An 11674-nucleotide genomic window follows, 5' to 3' on the forward strand; every position below is an offset into this window, starting at 1 on the left:
CACTGCTTCAGCTGGTTCTCTGTTTTCACCACACAACTTGGTGGGCAGTGGCCACAGCATCCCCTCCACCGTCCTCTTATCCTGCTCATTCTTCAACTGCCTTAGCAAGTCCAGGATGAGCCTCCAGGCTTGAAAACATTGATAGCAGTCTCATCAGCAATCGTAGCTGGTGCAAGTATATATCTGCCAGCCTGCTCCCACGTTTTTAAGTCCAGGGCAGCCCCTTCAGACACTTCCAGTCCATGGCTCTTGCACCATATTTTTGAGGCTCATAAAGCCTGTTTATTGTGTTTTATCCCTCTTTTCTTTAAAATAAAAGTCCATAGCTGGAGGGTAGGGTCCTCTGGCACTGAAGCCCACGCTGCCATTTCTCCCAGTGGCATCTCTAAAAGGGTCCGGACCCATGCTGCTTTCCCCGCTGCTCCTTGCAGCACTCTCTGATGCCCGCAATAGCCAATGTTCTGCTGAGACTCTGCAACAATTCTGCTGCCTTCCACTTTCCCTGCTGCTCTCTGCAACCCTACAGACTGCCAGCAGCAAATTGCACTACCCTCTGTATCCCCACAATACAGCAGCAGCTTTTTCTATCATGTTGGGGTCATCAGTTGTAGCTGATGTTGGAGACAAGCACATGACAACAACACACCGAGTTCACGCAGCAACAGACAAATTTTATTGCTGGGTGCCTCCTTTTACAGGGGCTTCAAATTTTCTGCAATTACATATGTGATTGGTTAGGGATCTTAGCTCTGCTCAACTCACTGGCCAATGATCTGGGTGCATTCATGATTCAAGGGGATTGGCCAGGGTCCCCTGTTTGAATCTGAGTTCAACCTAATATTACCATACCCAGGGACTTGTTAACTTCTATTCCCTAACAAGCTAGGCTGGTTGAATTGTCTGTTAGGCCAAATTATTTGTGCAGCTTACAGCCAGCTGAAGCTGTCACAATTTAAAACACATGCAGTCATTCTGTAAAATGTCCGTTACTTATGATAGCAGAAAATTAAATTTACAATTGTTTGGAGACCAAAAGCTTTTGAAAATAAGAATTAATATTCTATTGTTCACTGGAAAAAATTGGCATTTTTGAAGATAATTTCCAAAAGGCTGTAAGAATAACTAAAAGTAGCTATCATCTCTAATGGACAAAAACCAAACAGGCTCCACTCAGTATCTGGAGGATATTTGTTGGTGGCTGACTCCAAGGGTATGTCCAACCCCCAGATGCTACCGACTATCGCAGATAGGGGTCTCTCAAAGAACAGCTGTCCAGGGGTCTTGGACACTTTCCAGCCAGGGTTAACCCTTATGAGCTCCACCTGAGGCTTCGAGTGATCAGCTCTTTTAGAAGTGATTTCTGCTCTGGGATCAGCTCACATCAGCCCAGCTCTGCTCATGGGTTACTGCAGCCAACACATAGACAAGAGACAGGAGGCAGTGTAGCATTCCATGGAGTCCTTTATTGGCAGGCTTTAGCACAGGGGGCCAGTGACAAACTTCCTCTGAACTGGGAAAAAGCTGGGGTTTTCATAGGGAAGGGGAGAACTGGGAAAAGGACCAATGGTTTAAGACCAGGGTAAAATGACCAATAGTTTACAAGGAGATAACATGGGGTTCCGAAGCAGGAAGGGGTCCACAGCTTAGTCACCATGATTAAGTAGTTTTGACTTATCTTAGGGGACAGATCTCCAAGGAGGAAGCCTTTTGGAGGAATGGGCTTCCTCCACACACATTTTCACAATATACTTTCACAGAACATTTTTGTGTTCTAAAAACAGTGTTACCAGATGCTTAAAATAAGTTCTTTTTCTTGCTCTTTTCGTAAAAAAAGTTAAAATATTGTAAAAATATTGTAAAATAATGTTAAAAAAAAATAGCAAACACTAGTTTGGATTTTTTGTTTTTTTGCAAGAGGTTTTTGCATTACAGTATTGAGGGATTTTGTCCTACTTTAGCATGTACTTCCATCAGATAGGAACTAATGCACCTAACACTGGCATTCTGATTTCAGCAGATACAAGACACAAATTATCTTCAAATCAATCAAACTCACTCACTCTTCTGAGTTTAAAAACCAGAAGGATTACTTTCGGTGCCAGCATTTTATGAAGTTTATTTTCCAAAGTTGCTATCAAAGACTGCTTGCTTAAGGATAAAGAAAGGCAACAGAGAGCAGAAACTTTCTGAGGGATTACATGATGCAATAGCAAGGAAAATCATCCTTGAAGAATGGTTTTACAAATCTGAAGTGGGCCAGATAAGAGTGTGAGAACCCAATATTCGGTGGAGTGTACACCCAGCAGTCCCTGGATGAGACGCAAAACATGCAATGGCATGAGGACATAAAAACCAGTCCCTTCTGTAAAGCTGATGTGTTTTTTTTCACTCATTGAAGGTCTGTGGGGAGGTGGATGAGACAGACTGCTTGCTGAGGGTCTGCTTTCCCTTGCGTAACTCTTCCAAATGTGTCAGATACTGAAATGGGGTGCAGGAGGCTGCAGCTTTACTATGGAAGTTGTAATAAACTTCTGGATTTGATGGTTATTTACCAAATCCTCATGCAATGATACAATGATAATTTATGTTATGAGGCTGATCTTTTTATTTCCTTTTTTATTTTTTCTTTGCATCCATTTCTGACCCTGTCTATATTCTGCTTGCTGAAAGCTAGTACAAACAGATCAGCCAGTATGTGCAATCAGTCAATATCAAAGTGACTTATTAGTCTGGAATCTTTAAGTTCATATACCAATAAATACTATCATATATTAAAAACTCCTTCAACAGTCTCAATTAATAAGTGATACAAAATTGCCTCCAGCAAATTGTCTTTAGAAGCAATCAGTAGAGCAGTAGCCTGTATCACAGCAGTCTGCAGGAAAATACAGCTGTGAAATGTCTTTAGAAAATCTAAAAATAAATGAATTTTAGTTAGAAAATACTGAACCTGAACAATGTGGTTACCCTGACAAGAGAGATAACATTAATATTCTACCAAAAGCAACCATTATTCTGCTCATCATATGAAAGGCCACAGTGCAATTATAAAATGGTCAGTGTACATGAAAAAAAACCCCACATTTTTTAAATTTAATCTCACATTGATTTTGTCAATAAAATCAATTCTAAGAAGTATTCACTACTTGTGAAGGCTTTAGGAGAAAGGAAGATTGATAATTCTTAAAAGTATGTCCTCTGCCTAAAAGGACTTTTCTCCTTTGACAGTATCCTTTCTCCTTCCCTTCCATATGTCCTCAAATACCATTTATTTTAAATATTAATAAAACTCAAACTATTCCCATTAATATATAGTAATAAACATCAAGTATTAGACAGTGTAACTGTACATACTTTGCAGCATGCAAACACATTATCCCTGCTTTTCAAGGATAAAGGATACTCTGTTATCTGACTTGCTCTCCCACAGTCAGTGGCCAGGGTTGCTCCCCATCGTTCTCCCAGACCAATGAAACAGATCCTCTCTGCATAAGAGATGTAAAATATGAAACAAAGTTTGCAACAGATCCTATTTTATTCTTCAAACAGCGCACAGTGTCTCTGTGTGACAAACAAGAAAGAGAGGGTCATCCATCATACCAACTACATTAACATTTACTGTTGTTTTTCCACAGAAGGGGAGATTGAAATTCAACTCAGTAATGGGTTTTTTCCCAAGTAGAAGCCACAATACTTCCAGGTGTTGGGGGCTCTATCTTTCCTCTGAGGAATATTTAGCATTTCACAGAGCTTTCCCACAGTTGGGTTTTTTTTTTGTAGTAGATGATATATCAGAATTTTTCTGTAACAAGCACAGTTTTGAAAGATCCCCCTTTGTTTTGAAGTAGCTGCAAAATTAACAATATTTAGAATATATGACAAAACAGCCTCAGATAATCTACTTGTTTTCCATATATTCTAAATAAAATATAACTACTTTTCTTATTTTCTTCTCACACTCCACAAATCAACAAAACAGGCATGGGACTACCTGAAGTTAATCAAAGGTTGCAAGACCTTCCTCAAACAGAATCTTCTGATTCTGTTTAAAATTATAAGTCTTCATGTGCCTTTGAATTCATGCAAGACTGGAAGAGTGCTGCCACTATGAAAAGAAACTGTGTTTTGCTCAGCTGTGTTGGTTAATGACATAATAACATCTGATTAAGTGAAGTCACGGATATCGCAGGAGACAATTTTATAAATCAGATATTATGACAAAATTACTGATGTAAGGCTATTTGTATGCTAGATCATTACAAATAGTAGAGAGCACATGAAATACTCAAAGATCAATACTGAACTCAAGCTGAAAAACAAGCAAATTACATACAGTATGCAATTAATTTAGCTTTTTAAAAGTTCTCTTCAGCCAGCTTATTTTCCACCAAGAGGCTGAGAATGAAAACAGCTTATTATAGTTTTTTGCCAATTACCCCAGACAAAAATGAGTCTGCAAAAGGCTACATTTGTATTACCTACTGCTCTCCACAAACACTGTGATAAACAACTGTCCAGTTTCTTTTGCATGCATCTATAAGTACTAATGACAATTCTGCAAGGCTGGTTTACTAGCAGTGATTAAAACCACATGTAGTTGAATTAAATGAGGTAATGGTTCATCATAATCCATAGTCACATGAAAGAACAACAATGAAAATTAAGTCTAAGTTAAAAATGTTATAAAAAAAATCAAAAGTAGTAGAAATTAAATAATTAAAAAAATAAAGGAATAAAAACTAGTGTTGAAGCATTATCTTGTTGATTCATTAAGATAATAATTCATATGTTTAATATTTGTGTCTTATACAAAACTCATACTATAACATAATTATATATATAATCATAATTCTTGGATAAAGCAAAAAAACAAAAATTAAAATCAGGTCAAGTATTTCAAAGAAAATCTCGCAAAATCATTTGAGGGTAATTATGATAATTCTGATTTCCACTAAAAGCTCTGCAACTGTGAGAAACTTCACTCTAACAGAGATTCTAAATTTATATTATATTAAAAAAGAGCAAACTGTAGCACTGAGCACCATGATCTACTATATATTAATTTTTGTATCATGCACAAAACTTTCCAGTATGAAAATGGCAATCTGAGAAACTTTCAAAAGTGCCTTGAGCTTGTCTTATATTTGGTTTAAATTGATTATTTCAACAGCAACAGAGATGAGGTAATTATTCAGGTCATCAGCCCAGCAAGAAATGGTGTTTATGTGCTACAGAAATCCATCAAGCACATAAACCCTAATATCATCTGCAGAAAATAATTTAGGCTGACTTTTTAAAGAAAGGGCTACAACAGCTTAGTCACATGCACATTTGTATTAGGAAAGTGACAAAAAAAAACCCTAGAAATTTAAATAAATTTTGTCCAACTGTTGCTTGATCAAAACCCCATGTGCCTGGAGGAGGTAAGGCAGGAGAGGCTAATTTTGTCAGTGAAAGTGATCAGAGAAGTACAAAAGAGTATTTAAGCAGGGATGGAACTTCAGTGTGCAAACTCTCCCTGCTCTGCAGAGGAAGAGAGTAGCCCAAAACCAATCCTGTACCCAAAATCAAGCTCAAATGGCAATGCCCCTGACAGTGCCTCAATACTGAAGGCACAAAATCACCACCTTTATTTTGCAGCATTATGAGCATTTGCAGATCCATTTCCCAGTATACTACATAAAAACACAGTCCAGTCTGTGGACACACAGATGATGACCCATCATTTTTCCACTCCAATTTCTGTGATAGGTTCAGCTTCACTTATTTCATAAACACCTCTTCAATCAGTCAGGTCACATGTCTTTAAGTAAAGGTATATGTATCATCTCTGCAGAAATCCTTACTTAATCTATTCTAATCCAAATCCCCATGATCACCTCTAAAAATAGTCCCAGGGAAGTTTGCTTTACTACGCCTGCAAAAGCTTCCATTACACAACAAAGAGAACCTGTGCCACTTGTGTAATAAAGCAGACAACAGGAAAAGGTAATAGAGATAGTGGGATTTTCCTTATTCACTAACATGTACGTCATCTGAATTGGTTTCAGTACCACTGGTGATATAAGCAGCTGGCAGAAACCTTGGAAGTAAATGCTAAGAGCCATAAGGGACATACAAGGCAAATAAATACATGCTGTATAGTCAGAGATATTCCAGTGGGTGGGATATGTAAGAAATATGTGGCAATTCTGAGAGATGCTTATGAGATATTAACCCTTCTCTATTTTTTTTTAATAATATCAAGATACATAATAAAAGCAGATAATTCAGTAGGAAATATAAATCCCATGAGCTGATGGGGAGTTAAGGGTTGTGCACTGTTGCACAGGAGACTGGAACATGTGCCCAGCTCCTGCACTGTCCCATATATCCCAACACCAGCCATCTAGCTGCCTTTTAGGCACAGCTTTCTTGACCAAAGTCTGGGGGAGAGGACAGCTGAAGAAGTGATCTTCAGCCTCTGGGAAGCCTGATGGGAGGAGAACCTGGAGCATTACACCAAAAATAGAGATCCTTTTTCTCTCCTCACTCCTGCTGTGAGTTCTCATCTTCTCATGAGACAGAGTAAGACAACACCCAAATTCTCAGGAGCTGTGCACCTCATCCTGCACCCCAGGGATGCTGCAGGAGCTGTGGAGGGCAACTTCTCTCTCACACTTCTTTATCTGCTCCATCTGCCGCCACCTCTCACCGCAAATCACAAAGTATCCAAAGGCCTGGAGGGCTGATGAAGCACAGAAGACATTTTTGTACAGCCTGACCAGCAGCCGGTGGTGGCCAGCACCTCCTCTATCACCAGAGAAAAGGGCTGCTTTGTTAGCTGGCTGTATTGCATCCTCTTGACAATCATTTCCGTAGCAGAAATATGCCAAAAGCCAAAAGCGAGGACACTTGTTACATCCAACAGTGGGAACAACCCAGCAGAAAAAATGTGAGCCGAGGGATGCTGTGCTGAGTGGCAGGAGGCCTGGACTGCATTCTCAGCTGTTTTCCTCCGACTTATGCTGACACTTGATTACACTTCTTGAAACAGCAGCAATTGGATCTATGTTACCACATGAAAAGCTTTTTACTGCTCTTTCCTCTCTGAACTTCAGCTGTAACTGAACATGTGAGCAAGAGCCAGTAGCAGCCACAACTAGCTTGGGCATGTTTTAACTATGACTTGAGATGCTTCATTTAGGAAATTTAATGTGATTCCATTGACACATATTTTTAAAAAAAATCCTGCTCAAGATGATAGCAGACATACACCATACACATTCATACTCAATATCAATTTTGTTAAAATACTATATTATTTTTCAGTGACAGCTGGTAAAGGATTAGGAATCTACTCATCAGTCTAAAGTTTCAACAGGAAGAAGCTCCTTTTCTAGTCACAGCTGACTGAAGTGCAACAAAGCAATATATAGAATCAAGAAGTTTATATGGAAAGAGAGGAAACTGGGATCGTTTTCCCACAGAGTGATATTTGATGTATGCAATCAGTCCAAAATAAAGCTTTGGAATGTATGCAAGATCTCTGGCCACAGTAGAACTAAACAAAGCATAATTTTAGAGAAGGACTAAGTAAGGAAACTTTAGGGAAACACTGCTTAATACAAATAATGTATCCTTCAAATGAACTGACAGGTCATCTAGTTGAGCTTACCACCATTAGACATAAGATAAAAGGAAGTTGTATCAGGATCTAATAACATGGCAAAACACCCCAGATTTCCCTTTTTGAGAAAGGGCTCTGTGTTCTGTTTTTGAGGTCCCTGGATGCAAAGAACAGAAAGTAGTGTGGGAAAATGGTAGGGAAAGTAACACAAATTTTATCAGATTAAATTTCATATTTTCATATTATTTAGACTGTCATGCTGGGTACAACTAATAAATAGTGATGATCCCTGATTCAGCCTTTACTAATCCTAGCTTACCTGTTAGTACTGCACATAAGTACTGTCAAAAGTTAGTTCTAAGATTTTATAGTGGTGGTCATACTAACACATGATCCACAGCAGCCAAATTTATACAGTCCTCATTGTTTAGGCATCAGTGGTAAACACAGGACATTCTGCTTTCAAAAAAAGCAAGAGGTCTGGCTTCAGAAAAGAATGTAAATAATGTACTGTGAGGGTAGCAGGGCACTGGAGGAAGCTGTGAATGCCCTTTCCCTGCCAGTGTTCAAGACTAGATTGGATGGGCCCTGATCAACCTGGTCTAGTGAAAGGTGTCCCTGCCCATCGCAGAGGGGTTGGAACCAGATAATCTTTAAGGCTTTTTCAAACCCAAACCATTCTGTGATTCTGTGTACTGGACTTTAATGAGGAGATCCTGACATAAACCCTGAAGCATTTCTACCACAAATCCCGTGTCTTTATTTCAAGGTGCTTTGAACATCAGGAACCCAAACCATTAACTGCAGAGGACTAGGGAGGCAATGTGACAGATTCCCACCAGCATCAGGGTCCTGCTACAGCAAATGGTGAGTGGATTTTAATTTCATTTATTTTTCTTTCACTGGCTTGATATGCAATGTTCACAAAGGCTTCCAAATGGCTGGAAACTATTCTGTGAACACGGATAATGTATTTCTGGGTGCTTAAATGAACAGTATGGTATTGTCCTTTGCTTGGAACAGCTGGTTCCAGCTATCGATAGATTCAAAGCAGAAAAGTGCTGACTCCTGAGGATACCTGAGGCTGGGATCACCTGCTGCTTTGGCTATTTGCTACACAAAGCTGCAGTGGGTTTGGGCATCACTGGAAGAAAAAGTGTAATAAAGCTCCAACTATAATGTTTATGGATATCAGTATATGTAAAACATTTTGGAGAGTCTCTCATTTGCTACATTACTTCAAAATCCAGTGCTGAAATTGTAGTCTTCCCATGAATTCTATCACTAAAGCATTTTGTTTATTCTATTTTCAGAAAGACAAACCTCCTAAAAGGTAAACAAAATGATAGTCAAACTGGATAATCTAACAGCATAACCAACCTGGTGTGACCTGTATGCAGTGCACTCTTTCAGCACATAAGACCTCTGGGAACATTCAGAAACAAGTTTAGATGTGAACTGCAAGTCCTGTGCCTGACAAACTATTGTTAGCTTCTCTCCTTATTTTTAAATATATATATATATATATATAATATATTTATATAATATATTATATAAAATATATTTTAAATATATATATATTTTAAATATATATACCTTCGTACACACTTAAGATGAAAAAGAGAGTTTGTATGATTTAAAAAGCATTTTGTAGAGCATTCAGAAGCCATGTGAATTGCATTTTGTGCACTGACATGACTCTGTCAAAAAGAGCTCCCTTTGGTTTTAAAGTGTATGATTCAACTCCTCTCTGTGTTTAATAAATGCATTTTCCTTTTTGTTATGTTCTGTCAGATGCAGGCAGGCTGTAGTTGAGATCTGTTGCAAGAAGCTTAATAGAGTGTTTTAATGCATAGTTTTTTTTCAGGAGACCTCTCTAAAAGTTGTGATTCACAAAATCTTCATAAAGATATATTTCAGTTTGACACTGAGCAAAAGATGGATGAACCTTTTACGCCGTCAGAATCTATCAGTGTTATCTAAATCCGTCTCTTCTGCAAAGAACATTTTAAAGCCCCCAGAATATTTTCACTGTGAAAGTCTCTGAAATGACCAGTAATGAGCTTGCAAACACCTTCTTGTGGCAGTAAGGTACTGTAGTTTTGTTCAGGAAAACTTCAGGAAAGACCTTCCCAAGAAGTTTTCCAAGTTTTCCTCCAACTCCTGTAAATTCATTTTGCTACTGTTCTTCTGAGCCTTTTGGTTGTGAAATCGCACCAGACCCAAACCTTGTAATGAAAGTGCCGGAAACAGATCTGTCTGTCAGTGGCTAATCTGCAACTGGGGGGAAAAAAACAAACCTCAAATCCCAACCAACTAAAAACCCAAAAAAACAAACAAAAAAAACCCCCTTAAATCTAAAAGCTCTTTTTTCATCAGAAGAAAATCATCTTGATGAAGTAAAATACCCATCAGATATTGTCTTTTCCTTGCAGAGGCCCTATTCTCACCAAGAAGAGCAGCTGTACACCCTTCTTGTGACTCAAAGAGGGGAACTGACCACACACGACACACAGCGCTGCATAATGAGGTGGAACTAGATAAGCTTTAAATTCCCTTCCAACCTAACCTGTTGTATGATTCTATGATTCAATAATACAACACATAATAGTGCCAGCCTATTTCTTCACTACTTGATCTAAAGAAGCTGTAAGAGCACTAGAAGCCCAGTCTCCATATTAGAATGCCATTTGACAATGAGTTTCATAATGACATTAGTGGATATGTAACTCCCTCATATATTCTTTCCAACCAATCCTGTGCTCCACCTCTTGAACCTGATTGCTTCCTTTTCTCTAGCACTTCTAATAAAAACCCTCCCTCTTGATCTTCTAATAATAAACTTATTGATCCTGAAATTGACCTGAATGGACCAGGAAAATGTCGTAAACTTTCTTCCCCAGTGAAAAACAGACAGGGAAAAGGACCAGCTGCCCTTGCACTGCAGAAGGGCACATGTGTCCCAGATGGGAGTATTAGTATTTCCCCTATAGGATTCACCTTACATAATCTGTCTAGATGTGCTATCACATAGCAACAGTCAAAATCCTCTTTTCAAACAAGAGGACATGGTAACAACAGCCTTGTTGTTTGTGGAAATGCAAGGTAAATACCAATGTGAAAAAAATGTACGCTGAATTATTACTAGTAGATATGAACAAGATTCTCTACTGAAGCAGGCATTACTATTTTACTTCTCTCAAGCGAAGATCCTGCTGTTGGGATCTTGCCTCTTCAGTTTATCAACTACTGCAAGTGACAATGGTTCTTTGGATGTCAAAGTGTCCTGGTTCTTGAAAACCCTTATACATTATGCTTTCCACAACGAAAGAGCTTCCTTCATCTAGGAAGGAAGTTATGCTTCTGGTTTTACCTAGACTAGTTTTCCACTCATTTATGCCCCTTCTTGTTCTTTCCCTAGCTCTAGCAAAGCAAAAGATTTTTTTTGTGCATAAATATAAAAAAAATGTCTCCTGCTTTTTATTAAGAAACCAGTATTTTTAAGCAATAGATGCATCTGTGGTGAATGGATGGGACTGTTTTTCACTCAGAGACCTAAAGTGGATTTTTGTATGTGTGGATTAGTGTCAACTCTTGTGATTCTAAAAGGTTGCAATCCTGTAATCCTACAGCTCTATGGAATGCAGCTGCTGTGGAATATCACAGATGACCATGCTGGAGGCAAAAAAAAGTATTTTTATAGATATTACTCCTAGGATTCAGGCCCATGAAACTTGAAAGAAAGTACCACAGTTCCTGACTTCATAAGAAGATTTTTGCTCTTTCCCACCTATGCATGACTTATTATTTTGCTCCACAATTATACTGCTCCACAAATTACACTGAAAAGTGTGTCTCCATAAAAAGAAGAAAAAATAAAAAATAAAAAAAGGGAGAGAGGGAGAAGACGCACTGATAACAATTTTTTTTAACACAATCTTGAATAATTCAGTTTCTGAATCCTGGAGATTTTCAGTTCTGTGTGAAAGCATTACCTTCAAACAAAATATGCAATTTTGCAGTAATGCACAGTTCATGAGCACTATAAATTTTATTTTTTTATAA

The sequence above is a fragment of the Parus major genome, chromosome 2 (assembly GCF_001522545.3).
Source record: "Parus major isolate Abel chromosome 2, Parus_major1.1, whole genome shotgun sequence".
NCBI lineage: Eukaryota > Metazoa > Chordata > Aves > Passeriformes > Paridae > Parus > Parus major.